Raw genomic sequence first — 22,527 nt, 5'->3', positions numbered from 1 at the left:
GGTTCAAGTGTCTTTTAGTGTGTGTCTAATCCTGAAAAAAAAAAAATCAATTTTGAGTTATCCATTAAACAGCTCAAATATAAAAGGATATTAAGATGAAAAGTAATGTTAAAGCAGAGTGAGTGTTGAAAACCAAGCTGTAAAAGCCTGATCTGTGAAATGCAGAAAGCCTTATCCAGTGAAAGCTTTTTGTGGTGAGCCTGGCCCTTGGTGTGCTGCTTCCAGAAGGGAGCCTGGATTATGTTAGTGTTGTGAAGGTGGAAGTTATTTGCAGTGAAATGGAGGTGCCAGTTTTTATGACTAAGAGAACTGACCACTGAGAAAAATGACACATCTTTTCTGTAAATTCCTGTTCAGCTCAAAGGATCGCTTTTGGATTTGAATGACAAGTCTGTCAAAGTTCACAGTTCATGAAGTTACCAGTGGCTCATTGGCTCTGAGTCAGCATTTCGACAACCAGCCATTTAAAATGTCCAGTGTTGATAGCTTATAGGCACAACAATAAATACAGTTGCAATTCAGTCCAATTAAAGTAATAAAAATGAGAATACAAGACTCTGTTTCATCCTCATGGGACGAGTGGAGAGCAGGGCATAGGAAGTTGCTTTGCAACGCTCTTGTCAGTGTTCTCTACCCAGCCCAGATGCAGCACCTTGCACTTGTTTTTGTTGTGCCTCAAGAGGTTCCCCTGGGTCCACTTCTCAATGTCCTTGGCTGGGTACAGCAGTTTATTGAGTGAACTCTGTAAGCAAGGCAATTTTGAAGTTAAAGTTGAAAAACCAGGAGCAAATTATAGTGAGCACTCCAGTGTTTTAATAGATTTTGTTGTTCTGTGATATTTAACTGTCTTTGGGCATTCGAGTGATCCAGTCTGTTAAAGTAAATGCCCCATTAAAGATATTTAAGGGCCTACAATGAAGTGTATAAGAGCAAATAGCTAAGTGCATTAATGTGTCTGGCTGAGAACTCCGTGTGACTATAGTGCTAATTATGTGTTGTTGTGATCTTGTCTAGATGAAAGTGAATTTGGTCAAGTGTTTTTGTTTAATTTTATTGAGAAATGAATAAATGGTTATGGCTATTGTGTTGCTAAGAATAGAGTCTGTAGTGGTGAATAGTCGCTGAACTCGTGTACATTCCTTTTCATAAATGAGTACAGCATATTCTGGTTTATTTAGTGATGGACAGGCTGTTAGTTCTTAAAATAGCTAAGGAGTGGGAACCCAACACCTTGAATGATTTATGTGTTTTCTTTGTAAGCTTGTTTCTGTTTTGTAACCTTTAAAATGTGGGGTTTATGAGTGGTATCATTAAAATTTATACTCCCTCTAGTATGTGATGTTAGTCATTATTGCTCTGCTGTACCTCCAGATCACCTGTCTGAATTATAAAACAACCTTCCTTGGAGCTAAATAGTAATTTTTTTCCCAAATACTTGTTGACTGCATTATTTTTCACTGGTGCTCCCTTACTGGAGCACAGGCCAAAATCTGGCCGTGTCTGCTTTCCCCCCAGATGTGAGAGGTTGCTTAGGAGTAACTGTGTATATCTAGGAATGAAATACGAGGGGTCTTTTAACTTGGGAGATTTGATATCAGTCAGAAGAAACTGCTAGAGAATTTGTTTTAAAGTGTACTCTGGGTTTTTTTTTGGTTAACTGAGATTGATATGCTCAGTAAGTGATTTAATGTTGTGCTGGGCTTTGTGACGCTAATTTAAAAGTGTTTCAGCCAAGAGTGAACCTTCAGTAAGAGAACAAAGAAAAGCTAATACAGAAAGTGAATCACAGTCCTTGTTTTTATCAACTGAGACTCTTTGAAAGATCATACACACCAGGAAGGATATTGCGAACGATTGCAAAGTTACACCTTTGATCTGCATCCTTAACTTGAAGGTGCCAAAAAGGTTTCTTCTAGGAAACTCCACAATACTCTAAAGAATTGTGCTTTTTAAACAAATTAATCAAATGAAAAGTGAAAGTTTTCCTTGAGCTCTGGATTGCTGCACTGGTTCTCTGAGGGCTGTCAGGCAAACTGCTCTGTAACTCATGAAGATGATCCATCTCTCTCTTCTGTTTTTCAAGAAATGGATGATCTTTATTCATGGCTTATGTAGACAGATTGTCGAGCAGATTGTGGCATAGATTAATTCATGGCAGACTCCCGGAACATGACTTACTAGCCAGCTTTCATACAGAGGTGAGAAGGAGTTGTTTTCTGACCAGTATTAATGCAGATGTTTTAGTATTTTCAAACCAAGCCTGTTTACCTAGAAATCAAATGGAGTCCAACCATTCAACCAGCACTGCCCCATGTCCCCAAGTGCCACATCTGCAAGTCTTTTAAATGCCTCTTGGCAGGGTGGTTCAACCTGGGCAGCCTGTGCCAGGGCTTGACAGACCTCTTGGTGAATTTTTTTTTTCCCCCCTTTATATCCAGTCTAAACCTCCCCTGGCACAACTTGAGGCAGTTTCCTCTTGTCCTTTTGCTTGTTATTAGGGAGAAGAGATTGATCCCCTCCCAGCTACAGCCTCCCCTCAGGTAGCTGCAGAGAGTGATAAGGTCTCCCCTGAGCCTTCTTTCCTCCAGACTAAACCAACCCCAGCTCCCTCAGCTGCTCCTCACAGGACTTGTTCTCTTGTCCCTTCACCAGCTTCATTGCTCAGAAGAGGTAGGATTGCATGCAAAGAGATGGAATTCAGCCTTCTCTTAGCAATATGAGAGGTTTGGAGATTTTTGTGTCTATGTGTTTGGGGTTTTTGTTTGGTTTTTTTTTCTTTCCCCACAAAAAATGTACTGTTGTAATACGAATGTTTTACTGATGTTAACAGAGGATAAAATACTAATTTCAGTGCAGCCTGAGGCTACCATGATATATGCAGTGCTGTCATCTAGTTCCATTGATAGATATGTGATATAGTACTAGAAAACAAGTTTGAACAACAAAAAATGTGTTATTGTTGGAAAATGTGAGAATGAAACATCTCGGATTAGAGTAAGTGCACTAAAGCGTTAGATCCTCAAGCCAGTGGCCTCTTCCTGAAATGCTCGGTATCACGCTGCACACATCGTTAGTTATTGAAATTCCTTGTCTGTTTCTGTTCCCAGAATGATCATTCTCTCAATATTTGCAAGGCAATTTTCCTGTCATGTTACAATTTTCCCTATTTATTTTTGTTATAAACAAAACGTGAGCATCTGAGTTTCCTGCATTGAACGCTTCAAGCAGCTGGAAGGGAAGCTCTGTGGGCTTGAGCTCCTGCTATCAGCTAAGGTGTATTTGAAGCCTTGTTCTCTCACCACACACATTGCAACCAGAGTTTGATTAAAGTAATACTATCAGGTTGAACTTTAATTTTCTCTGTGGTACTTACACGTATTTTATGTGTGAAGTCTGCTCACGATTTTAATGTCAGTGATGTGGTGAGGGAGGTGTAGGAAGAAGAGCTGTGATGCTGATTAGAGGAGGCTGAGTTGAGTTTTTCATAGGGTTAATGCTTTCCAAATTGGAGGATGCAAGATTGAAAGTGAAGGGCACGCTCCTTGTTGAGGGAAAGTGGTGGAGTGATCCTGATGCAGAATCTCATTAAAGCAACTGTCAGGATTCCTCTCTTTTACCATCACCTCCCCTATTCTATAAGAGCCAGCTGTCGTTTGGAGTGAGCACACTGCCAAAGATGCATTTACAAATAAATGAAAAATGTCACAATTGATTTTGCTCCTTTCAGGGGACTCTGTGTCAGCTTTGTCACAAACCCTTTGTTATTCTCCCTTTCAGGTCTCTTGTCTGGACTTTGGAAATAACTTTGGATGGTTCTGGGATTCTTTCTGTTGACCCAGGGTAAGCTTCCTGGATTATGACTTTTTATTAACATTTGTGCAACAGTTAAATAACATTGACTTTTCAGCGCTTATGAAGGATGAAATGCTAGAAATTCTTACCAATTAACCTGATGAGTGTGTATGGAAGCTGTATAGTACAATCCATTGCTGGAGAATAGCAGAATGGATTTATTTCCTAGTTTCTTCTATAGAAGTATTTGTGCACTGGGGTAATTACTTTGCAAAATTTTTCATGCAGCAAGCAGTACTGGCCACATAAAATATGAATAGCTGTGTGGTTTTATTTGTTTCTAAAGAATAGTTCTAAGTTTGATAGTTTTCTTCAATATTTGTAATTTCTCCCTCTTTCACTGTATGTTTTATGGTTATTATAGTGGATATTGCTGCTTGTAAGCAGATCAAAAATTTAGTTGTTTTTCTTATGTATTTGCTGGCTGGGTAAGTGAACCTAATGCACAATATCAGTTCTACTCCTTTTAATGCAAAAGGATTAGCACAGGAATGGATATCTGTTGAAATGTCATTTTAAGCAGTACTTGAGATGGTTTAGATACAGCAAAGTATCTAAACTACAATCACATCTAATGAAAACGTCTTATTTCCTCCTTGAACTTCAGGTTTTGAGATTGCAGTCAAAAATATAGAGTGTTTTACAAAAGCTGCTGTGAAAGAAACTTCATGAACTTCTCTAGAAATACCCATGATCCTTTAAATAGGAGCTGAGGTTTGACAGACCTGGTGCTACATCTGAGAGCAGTGTTTGTCCTTTTTGTGTTTGATGTCTGAGAAGTGTAACCTGCAAATAGCAGTAGGACAGGAGTTTACCGCTTTCCACTAACGACAAGAAATGATTTCACACTGTACAGAAAGAATTGTTTTGGGATGTTTTGTGTGTTTCTGAAGGGATTCTTCAGAAATGATTCACGCGCATTTTGGAACCTGGCAAACAGCACAAAGTTTCTGTTTCAATGCACGCTATGTTTTGTCACAGCATATCCTAAAACCTCGCTCTGTTTTATCACTTTTGCTAACAACAGATTTTTAAAAACAGAGGAGCTGAAGAAAATCACTTTGTCCCTTTTGTACTCTGGAAACTGCTAGGAAATTGGGGAAGGAATTGGACTCTTCCAGGGAAAGCAAGAACAATTTACAGTGTTACCTGCCCTATATAGAGGTTTTGTTTCTGTTCATCTTTTATCTGGGATTGTAATGTGGCTTGATTAGCTCTACTAATTTCTTTGCATTGGTGTATGAATATTTGTTATCTGTTTAAGCATTTTTAATGCATTGCATTTCATAGCTGGTTTTTACAGTTCTGATATACCTTTGGCTTAATTAAAATTAGAAGTGTTGAGTCAGCTTTAAAACAAATTTCAAAAGTAATATTTAAAATAACCATTAAATTTCCTGAAAGTTTAGAATTTTTATTTTTGTTCTTTTAGCTAGAAATCAAAATTTGTTAACTACAACTTCTAAAAAACACCTTTAATTTGTACTTTGGACACTATTTCATTTGAGACAAAGCTCTCTAAGGCAATCTCTAATACTCTGTTATCAGCAGTGGGCTGTCCAATCTTGCTTTTCTGCTGTTTGCATTAGAAGAAAATCTGAGATGTGAATCTACAAAGACAGAAAATTAATTTTGGCAATGTGAAAACTGATGACATAATTTCAAGGAATGAACCGGACAGTCCAAGGCTGTTATTTCTGTAATTAATTAATATAACTGTAAACAGAGATGGAAAGAAGGAAACCTGGGATGAAATAAAAGTAGAATTCTTTGCTATTAGGCCTGTGCAGTCTGCAAACTCCACCCTCCCATTTGACTTTTACTTATACAGTCAATTGTTTTGAGGTAAATCTAAATAGAAATCTGTAGCATTTCACATTTAAATGGGGCATGAACTTAGGAGTAAAGCAGTGCTGCAAAGGCCGATCTAGAACACTTCTGAAATGCCTTGAGACAAAACTATGTTTAAATATGACTTGGCAGATTTGCAGAAGCTTAGACTTTCACTCACCAAATTTCCCAACCGAGTTTGATAATGTTACTGATGTTGACTTGTCCCAGCTTCTTCTGCAGAGATGGGGCATACTCTGATCCATACTGATGCACATGTAAATCGATGTCTGCCAGCTGATTGCATATATGGGAATTAATTCCATATATTGGTCTGAATCATGAGATTTTTCTGAAGTGCTGGATGTCCCTACAAGCAATGGATGAAATGTGCTGGCTGGCAAAGTCACCGTGAGTTAGAATATAACTTTAGTGGGAGATCGTTTAAGATTTCCATCCAGCAAATAGCAAACATAGATTAATTAAAAAAGGAGAAACATGTGAACACCACCACTGCTTACTTTTAGCTCACTAAGGAACCTGCAAATAAGGAATGAGCCTAGGAAGAACCAAAGGGATTTGCTCCAATGAGAACCCTTCCTGGAAGTGGGCCAGAGACAGTGCTATGCCGCTAATGCAGGTTTCCAGTAAACTTAATTTCAACCAGGAGCAAAGGAATAGGGAGGTGAACTAAGAGCTCTATCTTTCTGCATCAGTTTCTGTTCTTAAACTGTAAGAGAAAATGTTTAACTGATTGTGGTCCATCCTGTTCTGTTCTTCCCCCAATAGATTTTGCTACTCACGATGACAGTTGTTCAGCTTTTGAACCCAGAGTATTCCTGCAACCTGTTTTCATACCCAAATGTCTCTCTTCCCTTTTAAATTAGTAAAGGTGCTGTATTTCAAAGTCATGGGGACGTGCTGGTCTCATATTTTAGCAGGATTAATCACAGACCTTTCCCAGTGCCCAAATACATGACTCTTCATGGAGCAAGATGGCTTTTCTATATATGAAGAAAATGTAGTTGAAGTAGGGGGAGGAGGGCAGGGAAGTAAGGGAAAGATAAGATTTGGAGGAGTTCTCGTTCAATGAGTGTGTCAGTTAAGTTATTACAATTATTTAGGTTATTACAATTTATTACTTTTAGAAGATACATTTAAAATCCTGAAAATCATTCCTCTTTAAAAATCATGCTCAGCGCCTCTTCAGACTTGCACCGTGTTATTCCTTAAGTGTGTGTGTTATTCCATTGACTTCAGGAAGGTCACTCATGCAAAAAAGAAATTGTTACTCATCTCTTTGTATCTGAGACTCTGCTCTGTGCTGCTGCCACCTTTCAGCTGTTAAACCATTATCCAACTGGTTTCCTCTGAAGTGTTTTGTGTTGGTGCTTTATAAATAGCAAGTGGTGTAATAGAACTCATAGCAGAAAGGACACATAAAAAAGAAGACAATGCTAACAAACAATTTGCAGCTCCTCATTGACATGGCTGAATGAGTTGGTTTTAGGTAATTTGCTATTCAAACAGGAATAATAAGGTAAAATGCGATTTGCTTGTTTTCATTGTGGCACGGTGGTCAAGCCTGAACCACTTAATTTTAGGGAGTGGGGCAGGGCAAAGGAAATTGCTAATCACTTGGTTAATTGATCATTCTCTCACAGTTGCCTCTGACTGTAATGTGTTAATGATGGTCTGAGAGATTAACCACCAGAAAATCACTGAAACTGCTCAGGAACATACCATGAAGTAGTTTAATACTGAAATGGTTCAATTGCTGCCAACTCAGCAGAGCAAAGGCAGGGGAGGACACTCAGGTTTTGAACCCCCAGAAACCTGAGTCTTTAGTCAAAACAGTAACTTGAAATGCATGTGGTGTGATCACCTCTGCATGCTCTATTTGAGGGTGCAGGGAAGTGTCTTTGGCTACATTTCCTCGAGTCATTATTTTAGCAAGAGCATCTTGGGAATATTGTCAGCACTGAAAAGCATTAACAGGACCTAATGCATTTTAATTTTTCTCTATGAAATTGCAAGTGGGGTTGCTTTTATTTTTTTTGTGTTTCCTAGAACAAAATTGTTTGAAATTCCATTCAGAATCAGTTCCCAAGTTCATATGGCCTCATATAGAGTGGAATTATGTAAGAAAATCAATGCATTGCCATTGAGTTAATATATTGGCTACGTTTGATAGGCATGTCCCTAGGTTTCTTTCAAAATTATAGCTACAATTTGAGTGCTGAATACAAATCCTGTGAGGCTTCTGTAGCTCTAGAAACAGGTTTTGCAAACTTGTCACTGTTTCCAGTGGTCTCCAGTAGAGCAAAGATTTCACACAAAGTCTTCATATCAAGGAAACAAATACAGCCTTTAATCCCCCATCTGTTGTTAGGGGTATTCCCTTATTTTCCACTGTTTTTGGGAAGAATTTGGCTCAATGTTCTTGAGTTAAGTATAGAGACATAATTAGGATTTTTAACATTAGTGAAAGCTTGACTTGCATGCAGGAGGTAGATTGTGACAGCCTGCTATGCCGTACTAAAGTGACACATAAGTAGAGCAATGTTTTCATCAACAGAAGCGTGTTGCTGTTTAAAGTTGATTCTCTCTGTAGGGTGCCATAAAATAATTAGGAGACCATAACATAATCCTTCAGTATTGCATTAATTCCTTAGAGGGATGAATTCATCTTTTCTGACTGCAGTAGTGCACAACTGACCATGGAAAAACTAAACTGTAAAATCATCGGTAAAAAAAAAAAAAAAAAGAATTGTTTTTCTAGACTAGCATATTTATTTTACAAAACTCCTAAAAGTCTCATACTTCTAGTGATTTTTGCTCGTAGCAAACTGGAAGTGAAAGTATTTATCTTAAAATTAAAAATCGACATGGAATGCTGTGTTCTTTGCCTTAAAGAAAACTGCATGTAAAATATTTGTCTTCTGTGAGGACTGAAGACTATTAGAAGAGCTGTGCCAAGACAACAGGGATCTCTTCTGTTACAGATGGTGTAAACTAACACAGTGATGGCCTCATACGGTCAATTTTAAGGATGACAATTTTGAGCAGCTTTTTTTCCTGGCAGTGAATGGAGAGCTGGGTTTATATAGTAAGACAGCGCTACAAGTTGGGTTTTTCTTGGATTTTTATTTTTATTTGTTAACTGACCCATGCTCTAAGCATGGGTTTGTAATAGAGGATTGTGTTAGCTGGAAGGGGAGGGACATTGCCCATGGCTGGTCTGCAGGAAGACCAGAAATACTATTTGATGAGTTTGATCAGAAAAGCTTCTGTGTCCAAGCCCCTCTGAGCTGATATGTTCCCCTGCTCGTAGCAGGAATTCCAAAAGCCACAAGGACATTATTTGGCTGTCTTTTTATTATTCCCCTGTAGAACATCTTTCTCATTGTGCTGTGAAGTGTGTTGCACTTGAGAGGATCTTTCCAGCCTACCAGACTTGTGTGTTTCTGCTGTGTTTCAGTTTGCCCTTAGCATTAATCCTTCCTTTGCTTACACTTTCAGCAGTGGTGGAAGTGGTCCCTGCTGTCATATTCCAAAATAAGGCCCTTTTCCTGAAAAAACTAGACATTGAGGTCTAGTTTGCTATGACAGAGCCTTTTGGAATGTCCAATAAAAATACAGAAGTCTAATTAAGGAAACATTGAATTTAAGCCCAGCCTGGATTGACTGCCTCCCTCAGGTGAATTAATTCCAGGAACTTGGAGGAGATTACATGCCTTGACCCAAAGAAAGGCATGAGTGGTTCCATATGTGCAAATTAGAACTGGTGATTCTTTTGTGTGATATGGCAATGAGCCTTTGGTTTCAAGCATAATTGCTATTTGTTAGTTGATAAATATCTAGAGTAGTGTGAAAAATAAATTATCAAAACATCCAAGGTATATGGTCTTTATTTCTCACATGAATATTGAAAATTTCAAGAAAACATGGAAGCTGAGATAGATGCTTCAGAGCCTGCTGTAGTTCAGGGCAGAGGTGTAATATTTAGCATCCTCACAGCATTCTCAGTATACTTAATAATTCTTTAAGACTATGCTACTCTAAATATAGCAAATCTGAGTTTAAAATGAGTGTTTCCTATACTGTAAAGACCTATGAAGGAGATAATCTTCTTGGGAGAGTTTTGACATTTGTTTTCTTGGAAGCACGATCAAGCATAAGTACTGGGTTAAAGTGACATTTTAAAAGTGATCAGCAATAGTGATCAGCAATCAGTAAATCGAGCTGTTCAAACTGTTTAGTTAAGAGACTCCTTTAGGTAACATATTGTCAGTTATAAGGATTTTTTAATATTTTTGTAGAAAGAATATGGATATACCTCTATAAATAAACCATCTACGTCCTGGTGATGTCAGTGACAAAACTCTGATGGATTTCAACAACGTAATGAGTTTTACCTGTTGGAGATTCAGTTTATATGCATAGATAGAGAAGTGAAATATTTCACCATCCTACTATGAACACTTTCAGTGCTCTAAGGCGTCTCAGTGCATTACGGAAAAGAGCTCGTCTCAACAGAGGGGAATGTTTTACAATGGTTTTGTTTTCATAAAAGCTGAAGCCGTAACCAATTTTTGATTTAAAGAAATCACCCTAGCTTCCCTTTCCCCAGCAAAACACCTGCACAGCAAATAAATAATACTGTAATTAAAGTAACACAGGTTTAGGCTTCAACAAGGAGGCTGCCCAATATGTGAGGCTTGCAGGAAATGGAACTGAAAAGCTTCAGGTTTCAAGGCATTGTTTAGAGACAGGATTGAGGGACTTGAATGCAGGCAGGCAGTTTCCCAAGTTTTGGGAAGCTTCTCTTCCAAGGGTAAAGTATTCCTGCTGTTTTCACCTTGACTCCTCCAAGTCCACCTGTGCCCTCTGTCAAAATCAGCTAAGCCAGATGTCTTAAAACTCTGCACTGGGATTTTGTCACTGCAGACCTTTTGGTTTTGTTGTGAGTAACATTTATTACAAACTGTGTGTTAGCAATTATTTTTACAAAGTGTGACTTTTTTCAGATAAATATCCTTTATCTTAGATAGTACTATAACCATTATAGTCAACAGCTGTATGGTGAATATTGTTCATAAATGATAGATTGGATTTTGGAAGTAGAATTTCATGAGCTCAGTTTACCTCATGTGAAAGACAATTATGTTGGTGAATCATTTCAGAACTTTTCCTTTAATACATAAGATGACACTACTCCACTTTCCCCCATTTTACTTTTTATTGGCTTTTCTATGTCTGTGCTCATGTCTTCATTTATCCGTTAGTTGCCTTCCTCTTAACACACAGAAAAATCTGCCTCATAGGTACATGTTGAGACATGAGTAGAAATAAAGCAAAGGCTGGGAGCAGAACTGAAGCCTCTGGCAGACAGAGCAGCTGACAGGGGATGTGACCCTTTGCATTTTAGTTTTGAATCATTTGGTGGTTCTGCAATGTTTGTAGGAATACATTTGCAATAAGAAGGGACAGTGCCCTGTTTTTTAGTTTTTACAGCAATGTTAGTTCCTTCAACCCAATGGGAGAAGTCTGCTTCCTTTCTTTTTCCTATTGTTTTTAGTTTGTGTTTTTCCTATACTGAATGTATATATCCAGAATCATCTGACTCTTGACGAATGCAGCTGTGAAGACTTGTCTTCAAGCTATACTGCAGATTTTTCTCTCATTTCCCTTTGCAATAAGAAATATCTGTTCGACTGTTTTTATGGTATCTTTATGATAGTCGTTTCAGATACCTACTGCTGGATAAATAAAACTGCCTTCCCAGCTTAAGGAGCTGGGGATGTTTTTTCATTTGTTTCTCAAAATCTGTTGCAGTGCAGAATGTAGTTGGATGTCACAGTAAAGAAGACGGCTTGGCATGGAAATGAGAGCATAATTAAAACTATTTTTACTTTTCTCAGGACTTGGAACAAACTGTTACTTAAACCTTTTCTTAGAGGTATTACACCTAACAAGCTCTCTTGAGAGAGATGGCGGCAGAGCAGCAAAGCTATCAACAAAAATACCGAACGGCTGCATTCCCTGGGGTTTGCTTAAATTTGAAAGCAGATAGGAACTGTGAAGAAATATAATGCAATCTGGTAAAGAAGCTGCAGTATAACTCCAGTGGCCTCAGACACAGTAATGTACCAGTATAAAGATCTCATATTAACCTGGAATACGGGTAACATCATAAAACACTCTGAAGCTGCTTAGCTTGCATTTGTCCTTCATGCATCATCTTCAGGGTTCTGTGATGGGGAGGTCAGTTTATGCTGTAAACTCTATGGAACAGATGGACATCAGATCTTTCTACTTGCCGTGGAAAAGGCCCTGTGAACCTTTTCTGGGCTGTGTTAGATTATGGCATGCTAAGTTTAGAATGACCACTGAACTGAAACAGCAGTCAAATGGTGTTTTTTTTCTTGGTCTTGATTTTATGGCAGGTTAAGGTTCACTAAGCCACTGAAGCCACTTGTGGTCTGAGATTTTCTTTCCTTGCCCACAAAAGTGTACATGGAGACATAACACGGATGGTCTAGGATTTGTAGGAAGTGAGGGGGAAAGCAGTAATTCTTGGGTGTTTCAATTTTCTTGTTGTTGTTTTTCTTTTTAAAACAATCTGGAATGCTTTTTAATCTGTGCAGTATTTGTTTCATTATAATTCTTTCTCAGAGTTTGTGAATGCTGTCAATACAGCAGTAATGGTTTTGCAGAGGCACAGACCATCTATCTTTCTTCTGAAAATCAGATTGAGAAGTAACCGTTCTCTTGTTTGTTGTTTTGAGGAGGAGCTCAATACAGAGTTCATAGTGAAAAGTGTGCTTGAATTTGAGCAAATCGATGTGTTCCAGAAGGCAGTGTTTTACCTGATTACTTTTGCTGGCTTTCAGTGGATTCTGGAAGATGATACTCTAAGCAGATCCTCTTAACTAAGAAAGAATGCAGCTTTTCATTGAATTATCCAGAGGCTTCAATCTGTATTATTACGTTCCATTCTGATAAAGGAGCACAGGGATGTGGAGATTCGTAGATTTGGATAACAGCTTTGAAGCAGCAGGGGACAAATCTGTTGATTGTTGCTGTGTGCAGCTGTACATCTCCTTCTTAGCAGTACACACCAAGAGCTCTGACAGGATGGCAGAGCACTCACAGGATGGAGAGTTTAGTCAGCGATGCTCCGATAAACCTGTATCTGCTTCAGGTTGGTGGCAGACAGCAAATTTGGTTTGGATTCATGCAGGCATGAATCTGTGGTCCTCTGCCCTAGCAGTGTGCTGAGACAGTGGCATGGGAATAAGATGAGCTGATGTGATTCTCTGGCTCCTGAGCAGGGCTGTCTTGCCAGTACAGAGCTTGTGCAGGGGTTGCTGTTTGACTTTCAGTAGGAGTTAATAGTTTCTGGTCTTATGTGTTAATGTAACAAAATTGGTGATTCCCATGTCTTAAAAAATGAGTAAAACCTGATGTGGTGTTTGATTGTAAAGATTTTATTTTAGAACAAGCCCCTTTTATTGGTGCCATATTACATTAGTGTGCTGTGTTGAACAAGTCAGTCTGAACTTCCCTCTAGCCAGGAGCTCCACATGAGGACACAGCAGAAGTTTCTGATATGCATCACTTTTTCTATTGCATTTCATTAATATTAGTGGGATTAAATTGATGTTATAATTTGTGATAATCTGCATTAGAATTGTGTTCCTTTACAATTTGTTTCTAAGTCTTGTTTGATTTCTTTGTTTGTTTGTTTTATGGTTGAAAAAGGCATCACAAATAGAAGGTGCATGGAAGATTTTATCAGAGAAAGTGAAATTTTATGTTGAAGCTCTTGTGGCTTGAAAGTTCAATAGAAGTGAACAGTAGAGGTAAACTGTTACTTAATAGTATCTCTTGCATCTTAAACATTTCAAAATAAGATGTTGGTTTGCATATTTCCCAAAAATCCAGATAGCAAATACTACTTGTGCTGTTATTACAGATGCATTAGCTAACTTATGGTTCTGATTTAATGGGAGTTGCACAATTTATGTGGAAAAAAAGCTCATTTTTATATTAGGTATCTCTTTCCAATGACAAAACCATTATTGATTTCTATCAGAGATGCAGTTGGCCTGTGACAAACCTGATGAGTCTGTAGGTCCTGTGTTGCAGAAGGATGGTCTGAGCTGCACAAAATGGGGTTTTCTGTAGGCACTGTAGATGTACCCAATTTATTTTGCCAATTGCACATTTCTGTCTTTACTGCAAGTGTTATTCTGGATGCTCTGTTCTAAAAGGTTTCTCTTTTTCTCACAATCAGCACATTCATTTTGTTTCCACTATGCTCTCATATCCCTTGTGTTCCTAATTAACACTTCAAAATCACTACTTGTCCTTCATTCTGAATAATCTGGGCTTGTTTGCATTCCAGCAGCACACCTGTACTGTGAATGCAAACCCAATTAATACTCTTTTCAGTAGTTTAAAATAAATAGTGTCCATGTATCTGTTTATTCTCAAACCATAATATATACACTTTTGTTTTGTTTTTTTTCTGACAGGCCTTGAGTCCTAAGAGCTGGATTTAGCAAAAGTTTTAAACTCTGTTTAGGCTGAGTCAGCAAGTATCTGTCTAATCAGTTAAACATGCCACACTTCTTTATAGCTCTCTACAGGGGTAAAGAATTAAAAAAGTCAAGCAGTAAGTAAATGTCTCAAAAGATATCTAGTTTTCAATGAAATGTGCCTAGGAAAATATTCCTAATCTGCAGATTTCCTGTTTGCTCTTAGGTTACCAAGTCATATGTGAATATGAATTTCCAAAGCAGAATTTAATCACTGAAATATTTTGCTGCCTTTTGCTTTGTTTTACTGTGCTGCTTTGTTTCTCTTAGACTTGATCATCTACAGTAATTGCAGTTATGAAGTAAGGGATAAGGTAAAGGCAAATTATAGCTAAATACTTTTAAAAAATAGAAGCATTATGGCTTAAAATTTAGTTATGAAGTTTTCAGAGCCATGTAATTCTCTCAAGAAAACGTCTCTTCAGTGTACACTCACCCTTATTTTAAGAAAAGCAGAGCTATTTATCTTTTCTGAGCAAGACTGAAGCAAAGTTAACTCAAGAATGCATGCAGAGTGAGTATATGTAAACATGTTTATGCTTATAACATAATGGGAAAAAAAAAAGAGGCTGTTTTTTGGCAGAAGACATCTGGATAGCAGCAGCAAAATAAAGGACGTATTTTCAGTTGAATTGTTTTGCCCGCTTGTTAAAGACTTCCTTTGGATCTTAATTTAGGTGTTTATGATCCAAGAAAGACTCCTGGTAATATGCTTTAAGTGTTATCTTGGCTTCTTCCTCTCAGGCTTGGTTATATCATCTCTGGGCACGAGCAAGACTGGAACATACAGAGATGGGTCAGCCTGTCTGAGGACACTGAGTTAGTTGATGGCTCAGCAAACACCCAAAATGAGATTGATGGCAGGGTGATCCTCTTCAGGAGAGCCCAGAAACAGGTAATTGTCCAAAGCTACTGTACTTGAAAGTTAATGAACAGAACTATGTGAGTAATTCTCACTGTAGGAGGTCAGTGTCACCTCGGTCCCTGTTGCCAAGAGCTGATCGGTCTTTGAACATAATATCTTATGTCCCAGCTGTGTGGTTCTGTGACATAAGTGTGGTGTCTGTAGTTTTATGTCAGAGCATGCAACTGATTTTGTAACTTCAAATAACCCCAAATCCCTGCACTTGGAATTTTACAAATGTATCTGGAGTTTTTTTTCCTTTTATACGGAAAAAAAAAAGGTGTCTCAATATTCATTGTACCTGACCCCTGAAGAAACTACTTTGTCACCCGCCCATTCATGAAAACTCTTGATGAGACTCTTGAAACTGCATCTTCTTTCTTATCAGTGTCAAGCAGTTTGATGCATGAGATGTAATGTACTGACTTGACAAGCTTAAGCCCAGAATTATTGATCTCTGAGCTGCAGCAATACTCCTAAGCAGGGATCTCCCAGCATAACTTTGGCAGTGAGTAGTTTTCAATACTTCCTGCTTTTGCTGCACATTATTTGTGGATAAATAAGCCTGTTTACAGAACTTGTTTGATAGCTGTGTCTTGCTGTGTTTCCTTCTGCATTTAAGAAAATTTGGGTCCATTATCAGGCCTCAGAACTGATGGGAAATAAAGGCTGTCTTTTGAAGTGGAGAGGATTTATCAAATGCCTGAACCTGGGGAATAAGCTGGAAATTCAAACCTGTGTACTAAGTGTATGGAAGAAATGAGTCCACTAGTTCTGTGAATATGAAGGTCACAGCTATAGGCAGAGAAATCTAAAACAGTAATTAACCAATTTATGGTTTTTGCTGTTGGTTTGAATATTTAAAACAAGGTTGTATATCACTATAAAATACGTGATCTAGCTCTGCCAGCTGCATGTGGGCTCAATGCAGAAATTGCTGAGTTGAATTCTTTGGCCTGTGCAGTGTAGAAGGTCAATCTGGGTGATCACATTTGCCCTCTAGAAATGCTGGTTGTCAAAAATGAGTGTTCAGCTGGATGCATTTCAAGGAGCACGAAACAGGATTTGTTGGAAGTAAAATGGCAATAGAGAACATGGAATAAGCAAATAGTTGTCAATTTGTTAAATTAGGCTGGATGGATTGAACCAAAAAAAACCCCAACTTAAACTTACTACATACATAGAGTTCATTGTTGTGATTCTGAACGTGAGGTTTGCAGAATTCTGGTGGACTGAATCTTTCCTTCCATATGTATTTAATGTACAAAACAGGACTCCATGTATACAGTTTTTGTTTGAGCTCCAGTGTGTTAAAGAATCTGCTTGCCTGGGGAGGAGGAAAATGGAAGTGACAGGAAAGGGAAAGTTAAGGAATCTGAAAACAGACTCCCAAACCCACCACAAAGCCAGAACGTGCCCATGCCACCTGCACTTGGCTTGTTTTATGCAGTTGCACCTGAGTGGAGTCAAGTGGCAATAAAAATAACTTTTTTATGGGCTGTTTGTTTTCTGAAGAGTTTCAAATACCCATGAATTCAAAACCTATGTGGTAATCAGGGTGAGCTAAGAAAAACTTAATTAAATCCTTAGCAATATTAGTGCTGAAAAAAATGCTGAAATCAAGCAAATTGGCAGTGTCTCAGTTGTCTTGATCAAATAAAAATAACTTCAACTAAGTACAAATGCAGATGCCTTTAAGTCAAATAGAGCATTCTTTAACATGCAGCATATTTGCCTTATTTTCTGGATACTTTTCCTATTCATCTTGTTGATACCTACAGGAAAAAAGTGCTGCTTGTCTGATACTACATTGCTTCCTCTCTTCTGCCTCAAAATATCCATACACAGAACAGTGAATGGCTTAGGAAAATGTAATTTTGTGCATTGACTGGTGAACCTGAATAGCACATTTTAACCTTAGATAACCTGGGAATTTAGATTAAGTTTTAAGAATATTTTAACTTTTTAATTAGTGGCATAATTCTACTGTTTGACTTACAAACTGCTGGTCTTGGTCTTGTTCCTTTCCATGGAGCCCCATGTGGGAAGCAGCTATCTACTCGAACAAAAGCAAGCTTACAGCAGTAATACCTCAATTTGTATAGGAAATATACAAAATATAGGAAATATCGTGTTGCCTGTCATCAACCGTCATCACCTTAAAATATCTCAGAATTTAGTAGTGACTTTCTCCTTACCTGCAAGTATTTAAACAGATGCCGGTGGGAAAATTGAACAGAATAAAGCAAATTGGATTGGGTTTAAGAATTCATCTCCTTTTTTGTCCTACATATGAAATTCATTTTTCTCAAATGCTGTTCATATTGTGCTGCATATTAATTGCATATTGTGTGTTCTTTATTCATAATATACCACTGATAATAGCAGAAAATTAAATTTTTAATTCCCTATGATACCTTAATTTAATGTTTCAGTTACTTCTCTTCTTTAACTAATCTTCTGTTCTCTGAACAAATTTGATTAAAATCATTGCATTTATTAGAAAGAAATGGGCTAAAATGTATCAGTTTGGTCCCACAAGGAGCTAGTATTAAAAATTTCTTTCTGGGTTAAGCCTTTTGTTGAATGGCAGATGTTAGGTGAGGAGATGCCTTATTAAAGCTCAGAAAATCACTGGGATATTAAAAAGTGGAGGAAATCATCTGCTGTAGTTACTGCCTTCTCATTTTCCAGGTAAGCCATTCGTGCTTTCTCGTGTCTCCTGATGCTCTAGTAATTATGAATTTGTGACATTTGGGGTGAGATGTGGGACACTGACAAGTAATTTCAGATGATCCGTTCAGCTTTCATCTTTCCTGGTGCTGTTTGCCAGGGGACAATCTTGCAGGCAAGTGCCGAGGAGAACTCAGCCTGGGCTCACTTCTCTTTTGTGTGTCAGGCTGAGTAGAGTCACTGACAGGATCTTTAGAATGGGATAATGCAGCCATGTGAACGGCCTTGCTGCTGCAATTTGATGTTACCTGCTGGTCAAAAGAGGTTTTCTCATTTGTGGCTCCAGTGCTACCAGCTTGTGCATGTGTTTGGGTGTGGAATGAAGGTTCTGAAGGTTGAGTGTTCTCCTTTCAGTGTATAAAGGGAGTTGTGCAGCTATTTCACCATCATGCAGCAAAAGGTTTTGATGTTAATACCTTGTTTCTTTACCCACTGAAGATCTGTTGCAATGCTCTCTGGAGGGAGCCTTGCTGTTTCCATGGTGTGGTCACTGTGTCCTGCTTTGTGCCAACATAAGTAGTCCTTCAAATCTCACAGGGCAGGCTCACGAAGTGGTTCAGAATAGATGCCTCAGAATCCTCACTTTGAAGGTTTTAGGGAAAATAGAGAACTGGATGGACTAGAAAGTTCATAAATGTACATTGATTCTTCACTGACAAAATGTGTCTTATTTTGGACTTTTGTGTTTGTACAAGACAAAAATCCAAAGTTCGTGTTTACATTTAGAAGTCAAATCGATGTCTTGTAATTTGTAACTTTATGTTTATTTTGTTACTTTGGTTTTGATTAAATTTTTAGTGCTTTAACCTTCTTAATTTTCTGTTGAATTATGTAATTATCTTTACCCATTTGATGTTATTCATTTCTCTGTAATTAGGATGTTTTAATCTTCTCCCTTGGTCTGTGATACTGAGTTAATGGTATCTCCTTAGGAAGTGTGATATAACATTGTTAACTGGTTGGCTAAATTGGTAGGGAGGAGTTCACTTATCAGTGAATAAAATTTAAGCATAGGTCCTTTTCCCAAACCAGCATTAGAAAGAAATGCTTTTGAAATGCTTGCGTTTATTTTTATGGTTGTCCCTCTCAGTTCTCATTGTATGGCTGATTAACCACATTCAGAACACGATTTGCTGCTCATATAGTGACAGAACTTTGTGTGTGAGTTAATGAAATTTAATGCTGTCTGTGCTGTCTTTTTTAGGCCCTTCGAGCACCCATTAGGTAGGTGAGCTGCCTACTTGTAAAGCTCTTTCAAGAGTGTGAGTTAGGAAGCATCTGCCTTTACTGCATGCACATCTCATACTCATTCTAATTTTCCTTTCTGTTGAATTTTATCTCCTTCTGCTCCCCAAGCCTCGATTCTGCAAATTCAGAATGTTAATTTTGTGATGCCACAGCTTAGTACAGCATCCCCACAGCATTAAGCTTTACATCGTCAGTGCAGCTCTTGGTCACGAGTCATAGAATCATTTAGGTTGGAAAAGACCTCTGAGATCAGCAAGTCCAACTGTGAACCCAGCACTGCCGAGGCCACCACCAAAACATGTCCCCCAAGTGCCACATCTACATGACTTAAGTATCTCCAGGGGTGGTGGCTCAACCACCAGCTTGTCTGCTGAAGCCCAGTGCGCTCCTGTGGTGAGGAAGGGGCTGGTGGTGTCAGAGCTGTGATGTTTGATGGCTCAGCTGGGAGGCAAAATGAACTCTGTTCAGGGTCCATGTGTGTGTGGGGCCATCTCTTGATGGATTAGATGGAATTTGAACTACGTGGCACCCTCTCCAGGGTGTTTCTCGGCCTGGTTTTGTAGCTGTATATAAATTTGTGCGTAAATTATGCTTATTTGTAAGTGAGTAATGTGTAGTAATCTTTCTCTTAGGCCTCATCTTTGCAACGTGTTCCTTCCTGTAGAGAAAGTGAAGAGTTTTTTACTTTCCTGCAATATGCAGGAAATGTTGAAATTGAAATAATGTTGAAAAGTTAACTGGTTGTTTGGAAGTAGGGAAGGTCCATGTGAGATGAGGTGATGTGCTGAAGTTTCCTTTTCTTTTTTTTCAGTTTTATTTGAAACAATCATAAACTCCTAAACTTAATAAATGTCAAATCAAAGAGTAGATAATGATGCTTTTAGCTGCATTTTATTCATTTGTGCTTTTCCCTTTCTCGCTAACGTTTCAATAATTGTACCTTCTAGTGCTTTTGTGAGGAAGAACATTACAAGAAATGTGTATGTTTGTCCTTGAAAACTACTGTGGGAAAGAATTGCCTTGGGGATACTGGGACTATTTCATTAACTGGGAAATAATGTGGCAAAGTGTGTGCATCACATCCAGCAGTGATCTCATGGTGTTTTTCAGGTTGCAGGACTGCACCTAAGAAGTGGCACCGTTGCATTCCTTTAGACAGTTCAGCTGGGGGCCCAGGATATAAGGCAAGAGGTGGCAGGAGCAAGTCAGCAAAACTGGCATTGGTACAACATTTGTAGCCTTGCCTCTTGCTGCTTCTCTTCTGTCACACAGTTCCTTTCTTATCCTTGTCTGACAAGCCATTATAACTTGACTCAGTCTGTTTTATTACCTTCATTTCTTGTTCCTACTTCATTCTTCCCCAAGATTCTTTCCTTAAAACTTAGAGGAATAAGGCTGTCTGAAGGGAAAGGTCATGTTTTATATTGACTAAAAGAAGGAGATTTGCACTTCAGACTTAGTCTGTCATGTTTCTTTTGCAGAGCTCTTCTGTCAGATGGTTCGTCTGCAGTTGCATAAGTCTGCAGCTTACATATCTTCATGTAATAATGGTTGCCAGTGTTAATAAGTTGAGAATGGGTTGAGAGAGTTGCTATAAGATACATTCCTTGTAGATGCTGATTTTCAGACTAGACATCAACCCTTTTGTGAATGACAGATTGGTTACTGGTTAATGCCACATGCAGAAAATCATGCATATGTCAGTTTGACCACATCTGGTCTTAAATAAATTTACAAAACTTTCATAAAGGATTATGGTGTGATACTATGAGCATAAAACTCATTGATAGTGAGGATTAAAACCACAGGTACAATAATGAACTTTGTATCACTAAATGGTTGTCCTGTGGGTGCACCAACTTAACTGTTGGCCCTGGGTTAACTCTTTTTGCCAGGTACAAAGTGCTATCTTGCAGGCATTTTTCTTGTGTGGTTACTGATTTTGGTGATTATAACTCATAAATAACCTTCATTGTGTCAGTTTTCACAGTATATTTTACAGACATTCGAAATTTGATTTTGAGACAACATTTTGGTTTTAAGTGATACCAAGTAAAAGTATAGTCTCAAACTTGGTAAGTAACTTCCAGTGGAGTTCACAAGGGGTTCACTTATATACTCAGTGTGTTACAGTCATAGAATCAGAGAATGGTTTGGCTTGGAAGGGACCTTAAAGTTCATCTCATTCCAACACCCCTGCCTTGAGTAGGGACACCTTCCACTGTTCTAGGTTGTTTCAAGACTCATCCAACCTGGCCTTGAACACTTTGAGGGGTGGGTATCCAGAGCTTCTCTGGGAAACCTGTGCCAGTGCCTCACTGTCCTCACAGTAAAGAGTTTCTTCCTGATATCTAATTTAAACTTACTCTCTTTCAACTGGAAGAAAAAATATTGCAAGCTAATGGTGTTTCTAGGTACTTCATTGTCTTCCATATCAGTGAATTGATTGCAATGATCCTGAATAATTGTAGATTTATAGCCTACTTAACATACATTCTGAAAAACACTCCTTGACAGTATATGCTTTCATAATAAAGGCTTAAGTATTTGTAGGTATTGGGAAAATCAGAGTACTTGGCTTAGTCCAGTGTAGGCCCCTATTTTTACCAGGTGTTATATAAACAGAAGAGAAATTCCATCATCCATGGAGCTTATTTTATAAGTACACCAAGCAGGCAAAGGCTGTGAACAGGAGCACAGAGAATACAGACCCACCTACATTTGTCTGGCAGGCCACTGAAAAACCCCAGATGTCTGGATGTGAATTCATTGGGCAGTGATGTTGGATGTGAATTAGTGATGCTGTTATTGCATTATGTTAACATCAGGAGGCCTTTATTGAAAACCTGATCTCTGCTGTGCTTTATTGCCAAGAATCATTCCATAAAAAGATATTTGTTCAAAATAACTCACATATTAGATTTGATGAGCTGCAGCAGGCTGATAGAACAGAAAATGATGTTATGAAGTCTATGGTAGTGCAATGCAGTAGTAGAGTTATAAATGAAATAAATTTATTTTAGGTTGTATAATAGATATTAGGACTAGATCAACACCTGTGCATCAGATAAAACTGCCTGGCTTTTGGTTGTTTTGTAGTCCTTGACTGGTGATTTTGAACAATTTTCATTTGAGCTTCAGGTAATTGATGAGTTTGTAGGAGACTGTGCATTTTTGTGGTTACAGTTGTTCAGTGTTAAGATCAATGTGGTTTTACAGAGTAAATGCTGATAAATTAAGAACATTCATTTCTCTTTTATCATGAGTTACAATAGAATTTTAAGGTCCTGTTTCTTTGTGTAGGAGGATGATATATATCCTGAAGAAGACTGTGTACTTCCAGTGCTCTGGATA

At 38.2% G+C, this 22,527-nt stretch overlaps 1 protein-coding gene across 5 annotated transcripts in view; it reads left to right on the top strand.

The window, feature by feature from the left end:
* Window positions 1-22,527, top strand: part of NAALADL2 (N-acetylated alpha-linked acidic dipeptidase like 2) — a 434,035-nt gene that overhangs the window by 21,329 nt on the left and 390,179 nt on the right. For 2 of the 5 annotated variants that reach the window (XM_050308258.1, XM_050308261.1), the window contains exons 2-3: window positions 3,778-3,840; window positions 15,033-15,183. The exons of 1 other annotated variant lie outside the window; for it this stretch is intronic. The gene's annotated coding sequence lies outside the window, so the exon portion shown is untranslated. The remainder of the gene's footprint in view (window positions 1-3,777; window positions 3,841-15,032; window positions 15,184-22,527) is intronic. 2 more of the 5 variants (XM_050308259.1, XM_050308262.1) reach the window with 1 other exon arrangement.

This window comes from Myiozetetes cayanensis, unplaced genomic scaffold (assembly GCF_022539395.1).
Source record: "Myiozetetes cayanensis isolate MyiCay16 unplaced genomic scaffold, myiCay2020 scf13, whole genome shotgun sequence".
Lineage (NCBI taxonomy): Eukaryota > Metazoa > Chordata > Aves > Passeriformes > Tyrannidae > Myiozetetes > Myiozetetes cayanensis.
Note: the sequence above shows the minus strand (reverse complement) of the source record. Positions and strands in the feature narration are given on the sequence as shown.